Genomic DNA, 16,994 nt, shown 5'->3' with positions numbered 1-16,994 from the left:
AATTTCTTATTTACATTTAAAAATATAACATAAGCAAGATCCGCAATAGATTATAATTAAATAAAATTTATGGATGTTAACCAATTAACTATTGTTTGTGCTCCCCAACAGATTTAAATATTTAACCTCATTTATCTCCCCATCAAAGAGTATTCAGCGTGCCAGCCTGTGCTAAAAATCACTATTGCAGTTTTGTAAAAAAAAATAAAAAAAAGGGGGGGGGAGGGGGGCGGACAGTATTATCAGATATGCAATGTTTTATGTTGTTTCTAATTGAACTTTTAAAACCAAAGATTCAAGCAGGAGGTTAGTATAAGAATTTTATTATTTCTGTGACTTTTCTTACAGGGGTTTTGAGAAGATGGGCTCAGGTAAGTATTGTCACAGGGAACCCCCTGTGAAGTCAAAGGAATCCTTGAAGTGCCCCAGAACTAATGAGCAAAGTAGGGATTGTCCCAGGAGAAAACAGTAGATAAAATTCCTTCTAGGGAACTGCCAAGAAAGAAAATGCCTTAGCATAGCAGTGCACAGAAGGCGATAGAGACTCCTCCTGCCTGTTTACCTTTTTCTAAGCAGCAAGTGAAAAGCAAGGTAACATGACTAGAAATCCCATCAGGCCAAGGGCAGAGAATTCCTAAAGCCAGGACTGGAACAGCTCTAGTGCCTAGCAAATCCAGAACTGGTTTGAGCCAGCTCAACAAGCACCTGAGCTCAGAATTAGCCAGAACTAAGGGCACACCTGCACTCCAGCACAGGCAGTTAGCCACTGAGAGAGAAAAGGATGGGGCTCCTAGTTGTAGGAAGGCAGACATTGAACCACACAGGAAAAACACAGCAGGGAGAGAGAAGGGAACCAGACATTCTCTGCCAGGAAACAGAAATGCCCCAGAGCCTTATACTCCAGAAGGGCAGGTTGAGGACTCATTCATAAATGAAGATGATTTAGAAATGAATGAAGCTCAGAGTATGGAAGAAATGAGTAAGGATTTTTTATACGCTAATGACCCTGATTTAATGGAGTGGGGCTGAGGAACAGTAGAAAAAGTTTGGAATTTATCAAAGGGAAATTATTGGTGAAGAAGACTAGCTAGACTGTATTATTTAAAGCCTCTGGCTGAAAGAGGTGGTTTTTTTTTTTTTTCACTTGTATGGAACTTGCAGGGAAAACTGCCTAGCCTAAATCCAAGCAGGACTGAGTTTTGTTATGTTGTTTGGGGGCAGTGCATGAAAATTGGTTACTTAAAGCACTGCTGGCCACAGGACACTGGGGAACTCATTCAAAATCTAGTGGGATCTTGGTTGGGATTTTTGTACATCAAAATCTACAGAGCGGTACAGATCCCAACACCTCTGGGGGTATTTTAGCTAAGAAAAACACAAGGTGAACTTTTCCCCAGTGAAAAGACTTATAAGAAATCATAGCAGAAGCTGTTTGAACAAGCCAGGTGGCAAACAGTGGCTGGGTCGGGAAGGCCTGAGAGCCTCTGAGAAAGCCATTAAAGGGCTGAAGTAGAAGCCACTGGATGGCAACAAGCCAAATAAAGGAAACAAAAGGATTGTTTTTTTTTGTTTGTTTTGTATTTTTGTGCCAGGACTATTGTTTGCTTTTATTTTGGAACTCATTTTGAATTGCTACTAACTTGAGTTAAATGCACCATGTCTGGTGTGAAATAAAGATTTATTTTGTGGCACACAAGTGTTTTGCACTATTTTTGAACTTTATTGCAGTCCTTCCCAGCTACCCGCACCTCGCTTTCGCTTGGCCAAGTGTGACTTAGGGTATTGTCCGTTGGCCATGTCTAATCGGCCCCGCCCAGCCACAGTATATGTAGACCTTTCTTGACACCCTCTTGCATTGGGTACCAAGCACACTTTTGATTGTAGGTCCAGATAGACTAACCTAGCTGTAATCAACTCAAAAAAGCAAACACCCTGCTTCCTATCAATGCTTTTAATTAATTATTATATTTTTCTAATTAAATAAAAGAAAGAAAGATAATTCAGGTTTTCCTAAACTATATCGCTCTTATACAGTTTTCTAGATAATCTAATCCTTAGGTTTGTATACTGCATCATCTCCACGTTCGTAGACCTTGATGCGGTTTACAGTAGGAGAAATAGGAAGGAACTACAACAGAGGGTTAGAGTTAGAAGTGTGAAGAAAATTTAGAGGACTTGGGATGCCAAGATATAAGAGTTTCCTTGATTCCTAAGTTGGAGGGAGACTTACATTTTTTGAGAAAAGCCAGGTTTTCAGATGTTTGCGGAAAACTTGGAGAGAGCTCAAGTTCCGAAGAGGGGAGGTAAGGTTGTTCCAGAGCTCAGTGATTTTGAAGTGGAGGGAGGTCCCTAGCTTTCCTGTGTGGGAAATGCCTTTTAGCGAGGGGAAGGATAGTTTTAATCAAATAATCAAATAAAAAACAACACTCGAGGCTCCTTTTACAAAGGTGCGCTAGCGTTTTTAGCGCACGCACCGGATTAGTGCATGCTACCTGAAAAACTACTCCCTGCTCAAGAGGAGGCAGTAGCGGCTAGCGCGCGCTATTCCGCGTGTTAAGGCCCCAATGCGCCTTTGTAAAAGGAGCCCTCGGTTTCAAAACTAAACCTTTAATTTCCACAACTTGATGTGGGTATATCTTCAAATTAACAAAATATGAATTATTAGGCTAAAAGTGGACCAACAAAGCTTTAATTAAATTCCAGCTCAACCTGGCAATTTAATAACTTAAGCAAATATTTAGGATTATTAAATACACTTTCAATTCTAGGAGAACACAGTCACTTTTCTCTTAACAACAATTATTTGATGCTTGTATAAAAGAACTATTATAATAATAAGCCTACTTACCGTATATACTCGAATATAAGTTGAGACCCCCATTCCCCACCCCCCCAAAAAAGGAGGAAAAATGGTTGACTCAAATATAAGATGGGGGCTTAATATTCAAGTGCAATGTCCTGCCAGGATCTGCACCCAGCCATCTTCCCTTCTTTACCAGGCTCTGCAAACAGCCCTCTTCACTCACTCCCTGCCAGGCTCTGCACAGAGCCCTCTTCTCTCACTCCTGGCCAGGCTCTGTACTCAGCCCCTCTCATTCCATGTCAGACTTTGCACCCTGCCTCACCTTCCTACCTCTGGTGGTCTAGTGGTAGGCCGGGACAGGAGGGATGCCTCCAGTCTCTCGTCCCGGTCGACTAATTTTTTTTTTTTTTAACTTCCTTGCGCATGCTTACCTATTGCGCCATTTTTAATTCCTGGTGGTCCAGCGGTGTACGGGGCAGGAGCAATTTTTTGGTGCTGAGCCTCTCCGTCCCCGTTCCCTTTAAGTGGCCAGTGGCGCACCTGACAGGGCTCAGCTCTTCCTGTTTCCTGCTCGGCCCCGCGCTACTCTCTGAATGGCTGCCGCCAGTTCTCAACCTAAAAGCCTATTGCAGAAATCAACAGTTTCTAGCCTTTAAATGAAATGCATACCTAAGGTGACCATACGTCTCATTTTGAACGGGACAGTCCCGTTTTCGGATCCCCTGTCCCGTTATCCCCATACACAGCTTCGGGACGGCAAAATGTCCCGTTTTCAGGGACAGCGTCCCGAAGCTGTGCGTGGGAACAATGGGACAGGCGATTGCTTCCTATCCCTCCCCTGCCGCACCAAAAAAAACAAACAATAACCTCCCTCCAGGCCCGATTTAAACACCCCCCCCCCCCCCCGGTCCACTGCCGCTGCTCCTCTGCTGCTCGCACATGGAAGCCTTCTTCCCGACGTCAATTCTGACGTCTGAGAGGACATTCCGGGCCAGCCAATCACTGCCTGGCTGGCCCGGAACGTCCTCTCCGACGTCAGAATTGACGTCGGGAAGAAGGCTTCTGGGCGCAATTAGTGGGAGGTAAGCAGAGGAGCTGCGGCGGTGGACCGGGGAGGGGGAAGTTTAAATTGGGCCTGGAGGGAGGCTTTTGTTTTCCGCGGTAGGGGGGGTAGAGGAGATAGGCAGGCTGGCTCTGGGGGAGGGAGGGAGGTAGGCAGGCTTTGGGGGAGGTATGCAGGCAGGCTTGGTGACTTTGGTGGAGACAGGCAGGCTGGCTTTGGGGAAGGCAGGCAGGCAGACTCTGGGGGAGGATGGCAGGCAGACTGGCTTTGGGGGAGGTAGGCCGGCAGGCTTTTTGGGAGGGGATGTGACAAAGGCTGGAAGGCAGTGAGGGGACATTTGAAGGAGGCACTGGGGGCACTAAGGACATAGGAAGGGGGCGCTGGGGACACTAAGGACATAGAAAGGAGGCACTGGGGGCACTAAGGAAATAGAAAGGGGCACTAAGGACATAGGAAGGAGGCACTGAGGGCACTAAGGACATAGGAAAGTGGTGCTGGGGACACTAAGGACATAGGAAGGAGGCACTGGGGGCACTAAGGACATAGGAAGGAGGCACTGGGGGCACTAAGGACATAAGAAAGGGGTGCTGGTGACACTAAGGACATAGGAAGCAGGCACTGGGGGCACTAAGGACATAGAAAGGGGCACTAAGGACATAGGAAGGAGGCGCTGAGGGACACTAAGGACATAGGAAGGAGGCGCTGGGGGACACTAAGGACATAGGAAGGAGGCACTGGGGGCACTAAGGACATAGGAAGGGGCACTAAGGAGATAGGAAGGGGGCACTGGGGGCACTAAGGACATAGGAAAGGGGTGCTGGGGACACTAAGGACATAGGAAGCAGGCACTGGGGGCACTAAGGACATAGAAAGGGACACTAAGGACATAGGAAGCAGGCACTGGGGGCACTAAGGACATAGAAAGGGACACTAAGGACATAGGAAGGAGGTGCTGGGGACACTAAGGACATAGGAAGGGGGCGCTGGGGACACTAAGGACATAGGAAGCAGGCACTGGGGGCACTAAGGACATAGGAAGCAGGTGCTGGGGACACTAAGGACATAGGAAGGAAGGAGGGAGGGAATAGAAAGGGACAATTGTTGGGCCTGAGTGCAGAAAGAAATGAAAGATAGGATGTACAGTCAGAAGGAAACACAACCAGAGACTCATGAAATCACCAGATAGCAAAGGTAGGAAAAATGATTTTATTTTCAATTTAGTGATAAAAATGTGTCAGTTTTGAGAATTTATATCTGCTGTCTATATTTTGCACTATATTTGTCTATTTTTCTATAGTTACTGAGGTGACATCGTTGAAACCCCCCCAAAATGTAAATGATAATTAATATTTTCTCTGTGTATAGGATGCTTTGTGTTTTTTTTTAATTTTATAGTTACCATTATGAAATAAGATACTGTGTGTACATGAAAATTGAATGGAAGAAATTGGCGGCGGGGCTATGGTGTGATTGGGGGCGGGGCTACAGTGGGATTGGGGTGGGGCTAGGGCGGGATTGGGGGCAGGACTGAACATTAATAGATGTCCCGTTTTAATGAAAAAAATAAATGGTCACGTTATGCATACCTAAAAATTAACTCTAGCATTAATTAGATTGAAATAACATGTTCCCCTACCTTACAGGGATTTCTTTCCTTATTCCGATTTCTTTAAATTTTCATATTCTTTCCTGAAGTTGTCTTGAGACCTGGGATCCTCATACTCAAGCCACTTTGAGCTGTTACCAGGGTGACACTGATGTTTCCTGCTCTTTTCCACATCTCTTCTCTTCTGCCTACACTTCTCCTGCACATGCACCCATTTAAAATAAAAAGAATCTATGTCCAATTATCTTTGGGGGGGTCTCCGTAGCCGCCCCACTCTCACCAGGACCTTCTGCGCTCCTGCCGCCCTCCTCCAGATAAAAACAAACTTTACTTTGGGCCCAACTAGGCCCAGCCGGATCCAGGTGTCTTTCGTGTAGGCGCAGCTTGATGATATCATCAATGTGTATGTGTGATGATATCAGACATGTGCCACAGCCTTCCAGCTTCTCACAATGATGAGTATGACTGAGGGTTGCTGTGGCTTCAGTTAACACATGACTATCTCTACTTCAGAAAGCAGGTGATAGATTGGCTCTTCAACCAGGCTTTATACACACAAACACACACTATAGCAGGACATGTTTATTCATTTCTATCCTAGCTAAGAATTTTCAAGCACCATTCTGATCTCCTTTATATTTTTACTCTATCTTATCTATCTATATGCTCTGTCTCTGTCTATTAAAATGTTTTACATGTATTATGTTGACACTTCGATGTAGCATAATTAAGCCATACTTTGCTTGTAATTTGAATATGTTTACTGCTGTAATTGTTTACTGCTTATGCTTGACTTATTCTTGCTGTACACTGGCATGACTGAATTCCTTCAAAAAGGCAGTAAATAAAGGTGCCCACAGAATGATGGATTGGTAAGTGGCTTTACTTTCTTCATAAATGAGCTGACTATATTTTTACAATTGTTTTGTATAATCCTGTGGGTATTCTTCCGTCAGTTTTTTATAATATGCTTTTTGAGAACTGTCTGTGTCCGTCTTCAATGTATTTTTGTGTGTCCATAACCACCACAGAACCTCCTTTGTCTGCAGGTTTGATGACAATGTGGTTAATTTGTAGGTTGTTATGGCTGCTCTGTCTTATGGAGAAAGATTGCACACAATTTTATGTTGTGTTATGGAAGCTTCTAATTTTACCTTATGTCTGAAACTTTCTCATTTATTTTTTGTTTATCTTGTGCGATGAAATAGATGTCATTTTGTTTAAAATTGTATTCCAGACTGTTGGAAGTTTCTCTGGAAATGTACTTTTCAGCAGATTTCTAGATCCGAGTATAGTTAAATTTCATTTAGTTTCCTGAAAAGACAAAATGAAAATCTTTTAGATCATAGAGAGATTTCATGCTGTGATAACTAGTACGTAGATAGAGAGGTTTGCCTATCCCCATCTGATTTGCACTTCCACCAATGTAGTCGGTGGGAATTTTTCTGCAGGGGACTTGTAGGCTTTCATGATCTGCTGGTTTGTTTTAATTCTGATTCTCATATTCCTCTGATGGATAAGGAAGTGTGTCCAAGTTGTTTGGGTCTGTTCATCAGGTATTATGCCGGTGTGCCTGCCATAATTAGATTGTAAGCTCTATTGGGCGGTGACTGTCTTTTGCACGCAGCATTGTACATTAAACATGTGTATGGTAGTGCTATAGAAATAATAAATTGTCGTTCCTTCCTGCAGAATCACAGAGGGAAGTCAGCTTTATTGTACTTCTTTTGGATAGCAATGCATTATTTGGTTTTCACTTGGATTTCTTTCAAATCCTTCTTCAGATTACTCATAAGGCAGGGATTTAGCTCCTGCATATTCCTGATGATTTCTTCTTTCTGGGGTTTTATAATTTTCTTCTTTTTGCAGTGTTGATGTATAAGTTCATTTCTTAATTTCTGGATAGTGCATGTACAGCACTTGTCTGCATAGTCAGAATTGTAAGTAGGAAATTAAGGGGTCCTTTTACTAAGGCGCTAGTCGTTTAAACGCACGCTAAATATTAGTGCACACTAAACGCTAACGCGTCCATATACTATAATGTATTAAGTATAGGACAGTCTTATCTTTAATAGAATATATTTCAGAATCTCCTATTGCCTTTAAAGAGTGAGATCTTTCATTTCACAACATTGAAACAGATTTTATGGCCCCTGGTCCATAAAGAAAATGGGAATTTAGAAAAATAATCCATTCATTTCATGGGAGAGAGCTGAGCTTCTGAACTAAATGTTCTTTATCCAGAAGGATATTAATGCCCCTTTATGATGCATGGTGATCTGAAAAGATTTTCATAATTAACTCGGAGCCTCTAATGCAACAATTCTCAATCCAGTCCTTGAGGCACACCCATCCAGTTGAATTTTTTGGATACCCATAATGAATTTGCATCAGATAAATTTGCATGCACTGCCTCCACTGTATGTAAATTAATCTTATGCATATTAATTTTGGATATCCTGGAAACCTGACTGGCTAGATATACCCCGAGAACTGAGTTGAAAATCACTGCTTTAATAATTTGATAAATTAACAGAGGGGGAAATTCTTGAAACGGCGCCTATTTATAGGCTCCGGTAGGTGTGTGGTACCTAAATTAAGTATATTGGAAGAAGGATGGGAGGGCGAAGTTATAGTTTGATTTCAGTGAATGTATGATTAATAAGTATTATTATAGTGTATATGATTGTATAATTAATTACTTGTTGAAAGTTTTTAAATGAATTTTAAAAAAAAGTAATAAACACCATTTTAAAATGGCACCCTTAAAGCACCTAAATAATGTGCTGGAATCGCACCTACATAGGTGCTCTATGCCACCAAACACCACTATGGGCATGACTAACGCTGGATGTGGCATTAGGTGGCCTAAGATTCATGCCATAGTTAGGTGCCGGAAATGTAGGCCCAGAAAACCCTATAATTTCTGGCACCTATCTTTGTCACATGATTGACACGCTATCGGCAGCCGCTTTTTAGGCAGCCACCGATATCGGCGCCCTATAGAGAATCCAGGCCAGAAAGTCTAATGGGGAACAAAAATCCTTAAAGTTACCTACTAGGGACTCGAAAACTAATGGCTGAATAATTTGTCTTGCTGTTACCTTTCCTTTTACCATCAGCTTTCAGCCATGTAAAGATGGTACTTCGTTTCCAATACACAGGGACAATGTAGCAGGGAACTTTTCAGTTTTTGAACCGCTTACAGTTGAAGCACCTATACTCAGTGTGATTTTTGACAAAATCTATCTACTTTCGGTTGGCGGGGTCTCCTGAAGCAGTCGCCGAAACGGGGCCACGTCGGGACCCTGGAAAGTTGCATGTTGTGCATATAAGCTAAGTACAATCTTTAGCATTTTTACTGAATGCAATCACCATTATTTTGGACTTTTAAAAATCTTGTGAATCACTCCATCCAAATATTGAATATATTTTTCAAGCTTTGCACACCCTCAAGAGTTGGACTCGTTTTCACCAAATACTATGCTATGATTTGAAAAAATAACTCTTGTTCCAAGAGAGGGTTACCTCCCTCTCTTTAGAGTTACAAGTCTCTGAGCAGAGTTACAGTGTTTATGAGCCCTTCTCTTGGAGGTTTAATTGACTCGAGTCAGTCTTCTCAATTGCATGTAAAGATGGTATGCACAGCGGAGCAGACTTGTCTCATTATCATAGTATCAGGTTTCAACAAACATGTTTTGATTAGGCATAAAATATCAAGCCCATTATCTTTAATCAAGCTAAAGGTAGATCCTATTTTTGTTCTTTCTGAGCACATATTTACAAATATATTTTGAACCTTCCATTATTAACATTCTTCAGAGAAGCTAGAAAACTTAACGCAGGTGGTCTAATGATTTTTCTTTTCTTTTTTTACCCTATTACATTGTCTCCCCATAGAATAATTAACTTTAATAGAAACAACTTTAATTTGATAATAGGACTCAGATGTCTGCCCATAAGAAAGTACTAAGATCCTCATAATTATATCTCAGCTACAACCATCAAACTCTCTTAATATAACAAAAATCTATCCCCTCATAGAGCCAATTAATCCTTTACTTTATAGCACTCGGAATAATACAAATCTCTTTCATAGAAGATCAAGCATCCCATGGGAGAGGCCTTAGGTAGCTGGCCAATCAGAGTCTTAGGCCCCTCCCTGGTGTATCCCAGAATGCACCGGGAATGTGAATGTCACCATTTTGGAAGAGGCAGTCCTACTGTCCGGAGGGAATAGGCATCCCTCTGGCTTGCCTTACTTCAAAAAGGTACAGGGAGAGGGATGTTGTGATGGGGGGTTCAAGGGTTTATGGGGTGTTGGGGTGGGGGTTCAGGGAGTGTTTAGAGGGGTTGTTGGGGGTTCAGGAGGACTGGCGGCAGGAGGGAGTGGGCTTCCCAACTGCCAGTCTACAATTGGGGGGGGTTATGGGCACTTTGGGACGGTCTGCAGCAGGAGGGAGTGAGCATCCTTCTTGCTACTCTTCAAGGGGGGTTGGTGCTTCAGGGGATGGGGGTCAGCGAATTTAGGGGGGGGGGCTGTCAGGGAGCTCCTCTGCTGCATTTGGCTTGGCTGATCGTGGCAGGGGTATTTTCCCCCAATAAGCTGAGCTGGCAGGACTCTCTGAAGCTGCAGCTTCGGGGAGTCCTGCCGGCTCAGCTGATGAGAAATTCCTTGCCATGATCAGCTTAGCCAGCCACGTCCAGTTTTAAAGGTCTGAAATGTTATCCAGCATTTTATAGGCCTACATTTCAAGCATCTGTCATGGCTCTAGGGAGATGCCTAGGGCCACTTGAACTCACCCAAGGCCACTTCCTGCTGAAACCACTCCCAGCATTGGGCGAGCTTAGGTATCCCTACATGTTTCCCTAGACCCATGACAAATACCTACAGTGTAGGTGTCCTGCCTCGGGGAGATTTTTTACACATACACATATACTGTATACACATTTTTCATATAAAAGTTCAAGATGTGTGACCATTTTGATAAGCGATTAAGACATTACACATCTACATTTTTTTCACACAAAAGTTGAAGCTGAGCTACTGTTTTAAAAGAGGAGGTTTTTATGCCAATGAGTTTTCTCCCTATGTACCGTATTTTCACGCATATAACGCGCGCGTTATACGCGTTTTTACCTACCGCGCATACCCCCCCCTCGCGCGTTATATGCGTGAGCGCGGTATACAAAAGTTTTAAAACATAGTTCCCACCCAGCCCGACGCCCGATTCACCCCCCCAGCAGGACCACTCGCACCCCCACCCCGAACGACCACTCGCACGCGCTCCCACCCGCACCCGCATCCACGATCGGAGCAAGAGGGAGCCCAAGCCCTCTTGCCCGGCCGACTCCCCGACGTCCGATACATCCCCCCCCCGGCAGGACCACTCGCACCCCCACCCCGAAGGACCGCCGACTTCCCGACAATATCGGGCCAGAAGGGAGCCCAAACCCTCCTGGCCACGGCGACCCCCTAACCCCACCCCGCACTACATTAAGGGCAGGAGGGATCCCAGGCCCTCCTGCCCTCGACGCAAACCCCCCTCCCCCCCAACGACCGTCCCCCCCAAGAACCTCCGATCGCCCCCCAGCCGACCCGCGATCCCCCTGGCGACCCCCACGACCCCCCCACCCCCCTTCCCCGTACCTTTGGTAGTTGGCCGGACAGACGGGAGCCAAACCCGCCTGTCCGGCAGGCAGCCAACGAAGGAATGAGGCCGGATTGGCCCATCCATCCTAAAGCTCCGCCTACTGGTGGGGCCTAAGGCGCGTGGGCCAATCAGAATAGGCCCTGGAGCCTTAGGTCCCACCTGGGGGCGCGGCCTGAGGCACATGGGCCCAACCCGACCATGTGCCTCAGGCCGCGCCCCCAGGTGGGACCTAAGGCTCCAGGGCCTATTCTGATTGGCCCATGCGCCTTAGGCCCCACCAGTAGGCGGAGCTTTAGGATGGATGGGCCAATCCGGCCTCATTCCTTCGTTGGCTGCCTGCCGGACAGGCGGGTTTGGCTCCCGTCTGTCCGGCCAACTACCAAAGGTACGGGGAAGGGGGGTGGGGGGGTCGTGGGGGTCGCCAGGGGGGTCGCGGGTCGGCTGGGGGGGCGGTCGGAGGTTCTTGGGGGGGGCGGTCGTTGGGGGGGAGGGGGGTTTGCGTCGAGGGCAGGAGGGCCTGGGATCCCTCCTGCCCGTAATGTAGTGCGGGGTGGGGTTAGGGGGTCGCCGTGGCCAGGAGGGTTTGGGCTCCCTTCTGGCCCAACTACCAAAGGTACGGGGAAGGGGGGTGGGGAGGTCGTGGGGGTCGCCAGGGTGGTCGCGGGTCGGCTGGGGGGGCGGTCGTTGGGGGGAGGGGGGTTTGCGTCGAGGGCAGGAGGGCCTGGGATCCCTCCTGCCCGTAATGTAGTGCGGGGTGGGGTTAGGGGGTCGCCGTGGCCAGGAGGATTTGGGCTCCCTCCTGGCCCGATATTGTTGGGGAATCGGCGGTCCTTCGGGGGGAGGGATGTATCGGACGTCGGGGGGGGCATCAGGCTTTCAGGATGGGGACAGACCTTCAAGGGGGGACAGTGCACGGAAGTCAGGGGGGGTGAACGGAGAGTCGGGACAGCGCACGGAAAGTCAGGGCGGGCGAAAGGAGCGTCGGGCAGCATGCGCGGTATACCCGTGAGCACGGTATACCAAAGTTTTTGTACATATCATCGTGATTTCTGCGCGCTATACCCGTGTGCGCGTTTTATACGGGTGCGCGTTATTTGCGTGAAAATACGGTAATGATCTGTCTGCATAAAACTGAATGCAGCAGGTTGGAGTCTGAGGCTTTTCAAGTTTCAAGTTTTCAAGTTTATTATATTATTTGATTAAACGCTTTTCAGGATACAAAGCGTTTTACAAAGAAATAAAATTGGATTTCTAAAATCACAAATACATTGTAATTAAAATTAACTACTTTAAAATTAAAAAAATAAAAAAAAAAAAAAAAAGGAAAACAGTAATTTAACAAACAGTCATGAACAGAGATTTAAAATAATTGTAAAATAATTTTTGAAATTGTTGTTTAAAGGCATTCCTCATGAACAGGGTTAACAAAGAATAATTTTATTTATTGGTACAAGGTTTGTTTGTTTTTTTGGTGTGGTAAAACTTTAGAGTTCCTCTTTCTCCCTCACGGACCTCTCTAGGATGAACCCAGCCTGGGTAGAAATACATCTCTCCTGCGAGTCCCACCCCTGTGACTCAGCACTGAGCCCCAAAGTTCAGGGTATACTGGGACATATAAGCCATTCTCTTTCTGATTAGTGTCCCCTGCTGCTCAGGGGTATAATATGTGCATGGCGGAGGGAAAACCCTTTAATCTATCACACTTTCCCCCTCTTTTACTAAGGTGCGCTAACACATCCACAGACTAACATGCACGCATTAGCAATTAGCGCGCGCTAATTGGTTAGCGCACCTTAGTAAAAGAGAGCCTTGGTCACAAAAGCAAAGTTTTTATTTTTAATGAAAATAGACATTTTTGATACTTTTTTTTGGCGTGAGCAATTACAAAATTACCCTTAGGCCCAGATTCTCTAACTGGCGCCATTGTCGGTGGCCGCCTTGAATGCAGCCACCGATTGAATGTCAATCATGTGATGGTGCCAGTAGGCATAGGTAGGCACCGGAAATGTAGGCCAGGTTTTCCCAGTCTACATTTCCGGTGCCTACCTTTGATGTGAATCATACCTCCATAGGCACGCTACGCTGCCTACCGCCACTTCCAGTATTAGCCACCCCCACAGATGCATTAGTCACTGTAAAATGCCTATAGAGGCATGATTCCAACACCAATTTTTTATGCGCCAGTAGGCGCCATGAAAATCAGTGAAAACTGGCATTTAAATTGTGTTTTCCACTTAGCTTAGAAACATAGAAACATAGAAATAGATGGCAGATAAGGGCCAAGGCCCATCCAGTCTGCCCACCCTAATGTCCCTCCCCTACCATTGCCCTGTGAATAGATCCCTCCTCTTCCTTTGCCCTGTGAATAGATCCCACGTGACGATCCCATCTGGCCTTAAAATCAGGCACGCTGCTGGCCTCGATCACATGTAGTGGAAGACTATTCCAGCGATCAACCACCCTTTCTGTGAAAAAGAATTTCCTGGTGTCAGCTCGTAGTTTCCCTCCCCTAATTTTCCACGGATGCCCTCTTGTTGTCGTGGGACCCTTGAAGAGGAAGATATCTTCCTCCGTCTCTATGCGGCCCGAGAGATACTTGAACGTCTCGATCATGTCCCCCCTCGCTCTGCGCTCCTCGAGTGAGTATAGCTGCAATTTGTTTAACCGTTCCTCGTATGGGAGATCCTTGAGTCCTGAGACCATCCGAGTGGCCATTCTCTGAACCGACTCCAGTCTCAGCACATCCTTGCGATAATGCGGTCTCCAGAATTGCACACAGTATTCCAGGTGGGGCCTCACCATGGATCTATACAATGGCATAATGACTTCCAGCTTTCGGCTGACGAAGCCTCTGCGTATGCAACCTATGACTTGTCTTGCTTTGGATGAAGCTTGCTCCACTTGATTGGCAGCCTTCATGTCCTCACTGACGATCACCCCTAGGTCACGTTCTGCTTCAGTTCTTGTTAGGATCTCGCCATTTAGGGTGTAAGTCTTGCATGGATTTTGGCTGCCCAGGTGCATAACTTTGCATTTTTTGGCATTGAAGCTGAGTTTCCAGGACCTAGACCAGCGCTCCAGTAGGAGTAGGTCGTGCATCATGTTGTCGGGCATTGAAACATCATCTATTATGCATTTGCCCACTACATTACTTAGTTTGGCGTCATCGGCGAATAATGTTATTTTACCCCTAAGCCCTTCTGCCAAGTCCCTTATAAAGATGTTGAATAGGATTGGGCCCAAGACCGAGCCCTGTGGCACTCCACTGATCACCTCCGTCATTTCAGAGGGTGTGCCGTTCACCACCACCCTTTGAAGCCTACCTCCAAGCCAGTTCCCAACCCATTTCGTCAATGTGTCACCTAATCCTATAGAACTCATCTTGCTCAGCAACCTGCGGTGTGGTACGCTATCAAATGCTTTGCTAAAGTCCAGGTACACGATGTCCAGGGACTCCCCAATATCTAGCTTCCCCGTCACCCAGTCAAAGAAGCTGATCAAGTTGGATTGGCACGATCTCCCTTTTGTAAATCCATGTTGACGGGGATCCCGTAGATTCTCCTCATCCAGGATCTTATCCAATTGGTGTTTGATTAGAGTTTCCATTAGTTTGCTTACTATCGATGTTAGACTCACTGGTCTGTAGTTTGCTGTCTCCATCTTGGAGCCTTTCTTGTGGAGTGGAATGACGTTAGCCGTCCTCCAGTCCGACGGAACGCTGCTTTTGCTAAGGGAGAGGTTGAAGAGCTTGGACAGTGGCTCCGCCAGGACATCACACAGCTCCCTTAGCACCCTGGGGTGTAGGTTGTCAGGCCCCATTGCCTTGTTAACCTTGAGTCTTGATAGCTCACTGTAGACACTGCTGGGCGTAAACTCGAAGTTACTGAACGGATCAACTGAGTCAACCCTTGTCTGTAGCTGAGGGCCAAGCCCCGGCGCTTCTCGGGTGAAGACTGAGCTGAAGTATTCATTTAATAGTTGGGCTTTTTCCGAATCCTTTTCCACATAGTCTCCGTCTGGTTTCCTAAGACGTACAATCCCGCCTGAGTTTTTACTTCTGTCACTGATATACCTAAAGAAGGATTTATCTCCCTTCTTGATGTTTTTTGCCAGAGACTCCTCCATGTGAAACTTAGCCTCCCTGACTGCCGTTTTGACGGCTTTTGATTTGGTCAAGTAGTCTGCTCTAGAGACCTGTTTCCCTGATTTTTTGTAAGAGATGAATGCTTTTTTCTTCTTCTTGATAAGGGCCGAGATCTCTGTAGTGAACCACTTCGGCTTATTGTTCCTTCGTTGTTTACTTACTAATTTAACATAGCGGTTTGTCGCTTCCTGTATGGTGGTTTTCAAAGTCGACCACATTTCTTCCACGCTATCGGTTTCTGCTTGTTCTTGTAGCGCCTGGTGAACGAAGTCTCCCATTTCTTTGAAGTTTGTGTCCTTGAATTTGAGGATCTTGGTCAGTGTGGTAGATTTAGTGAAACCTTTCCTAAGATTGAACCATACCATGTTGTGGTCACTGGAGGCCAATGTGTCGCCCGCCGAGACCTCTGTGACACTTTCTCCATTGGTAAGTAATAGGTCCAGTATTGCCTGATCCCTTGTTGGGTCCAACACCAGTTGCTTGAGACCAGCTCCCTTCATAGCATTTAATAGCCTCCTGCTGCTGCCAGAAGCAGAGGTAAGTTTATCCCAATCCACATCAGGCATGTTGAAGTCACCTAACACTACTGTGTCCCCACGCAAGGTGATATTTTCTATATCTCTGATTATTTCCATATCCAGGTCATCATGTTGTCTTGGGGGTCTGTAAATTACGCCAAGATACAAGCATTTGTCCTTCCCTCTGGCCAAATTAACCCAAAGGGATTCCCCAGTGTACTGGACATCTGAGATTCTTGTGACCATAATGTCATCTTTAGTATATAATGCTACACCTCCCCCTATTCTGCCCTCCCTGTCCCGGCGAAGCAAGTTGTAACCAGGTAAGACCATGTTCCACCCGTGGGAGTCTGTGAGCCAGGTCTCAGATATTGCCACCACATCCAGGTCGGCATTCCTTATTTCCGTTTCTAATTCCAGGATCTTGTTTCCCAAACTGTGTGCGTTGACGTACATAGCCCTCCATGTTGTATTTTTGTTACGTCTCAGTGGGGGTGTTCCTGCTTGAGCTACTTGAACACCTTTAGCATTGTTTGTATTCTCCCTAGACTCATAACTACAATGTGTACTCCCCTTGGACCCAGAATTACAATGTGTGCTCCCTCTAGACCCAAAATTACAATGTGACCCATAATTGTCATATGAACATACCCCCGATTCGAAAGTTTTCGTACTCGCCCCTGACCCAGAATTATGGTGACTACTTTCCTCAGCCCCAAAAAAGTATTGGCAGTTTAGTTCGCCAGGTATGTTGTATGTGCCTGTACCCTCCCCCGACTTACCTAGTTTAAAGCCCTGTGAAGTAGGCGGGCTAGACGGTGTCCAAGGACATTCTTTCCTCTTCCGGTCAGGTGTAGCCCGTCGTGTCCCTGTAGTCCTTGCAAAGCTTCTCCATGGTGTAGAAACCCGAAGTTCATCTCCTTGCACCATCCTCGCAGCCAGTCGTTCGCCTTCTGTATTCGATCCTCTCTGGCTCTGCCCTTGCCCCTCACTGGGAGAATCGAGGAGAAGACTACCTGCGCATCCATCCTCCTCAGCTTCTCCCCCAGGGCTTTGAAGTCTTCAGATATGCTGTCCGGGGTGCTCCTGGCGGTGTCGTTGGTTCCAACGTGGATTAGAATCATGGGGAAGTGGTCTCGGGGCTTGATGAGTCTGTCAAGGCAAGCGGTTACATCCCGGATCCTGGCCCCTGGCAAACAGCAGACC

The 16,994-nt window shown here is 46.2% G+C and overlaps 1 long non-coding RNA gene across 1 annotated transcript in view; it reads left to right on the top strand.

The window, feature by feature from the left end:
• The first annotated feature begins 815 nt into the window (after positions 1–815).
• LOC117357938 overlaps positions 816–16,994 on the top strand; it is a 215,929-nt gene continuing 199,750 nt past the window's right edge. Inside the window, exon 1 of the long non-coding RNA XR_004538906.1 lies at positions 816–979. This is a non-coding gene — a long non-coding RNA (uncharacterized LOC117357938). The remainder of the gene's footprint in view (positions 980–16,994) is intronic.

Source organism: Geotrypetes seraphini, chromosome 3 (genome assembly GCF_902459505.1).
Source record: "Geotrypetes seraphini chromosome 3, aGeoSer1.1, whole genome shotgun sequence".
NCBI lineage: Eukaryota > Metazoa > Chordata > Amphibia > Gymnophiona > Dermophiidae > Geotrypetes > Geotrypetes seraphini.
This window is presented reverse-complemented; position numbering and strand designations above follow the sequence as displayed.